The sequence below is a fragment of the Penaeus monodon genome, chromosome 23 (assembly GCF_015228065.2).
Source record: "Penaeus monodon isolate SGIC_2016 chromosome 23, NSTDA_Pmon_1, whole genome shotgun sequence".
Classification (NCBI taxonomy): Eukaryota; Metazoa; Arthropoda; class Malacostraca; order Decapoda; family Penaeidae; genus Penaeus; species Penaeus monodon.
In genome coordinates, this window is record NC_051408.1 from 1,258,479 (window position 1) to 1,258,884 (window position 406).

A 406-nucleotide genomic window follows, 5' to 3' on the forward strand; every position below is an offset into this window, starting at 1 on the left:
TTTTATATATATTGTTTATACATTTAGTAAACACACAAGCAAAAGTTCTACATTGGTCCCTGCCAAGCATAGGGTTCCAATCATAACCTTTATCAGGCTTAGTACTTGTCTCCGCCACTGCCTCCCCTCTCCATCTATCTCTGTGGTGGAGTGCAATACGTGTACGGGTTATGTCTGGAAACATAAGCTAGGGCAGAATTTGTTGGCATATGCAGGCAAATTGTAAATGCTATTGGATATGCATGTGTGTATAAATTTTGTGTGGTGGGTGCTTTGCTGTAGATTGTACATAAAGTGTATATATAATAAAAATAACAATTTACAAAACACACAAATATTTTGCATTAGTTGTATGCATGCACAGAAACTTTCATCTATATCTACCTAAACATTAACATGTAATTTA

The 406-nt window shown here is 35.2% G+C and overlaps 1 protein-coding gene across 1 annotated transcript in view; it reads right to left on the reverse strand.

Annotated features, from left to right (window-relative positions):
* Nucleotides 1–406, reverse strand: part of LOC119587706 (FACT complex subunit spt16-like) — a gene marked incomplete in the record, with an annotated part of 82,314 nt that overhangs the window by 2,805 nt on the left and 79,103 nt on the right.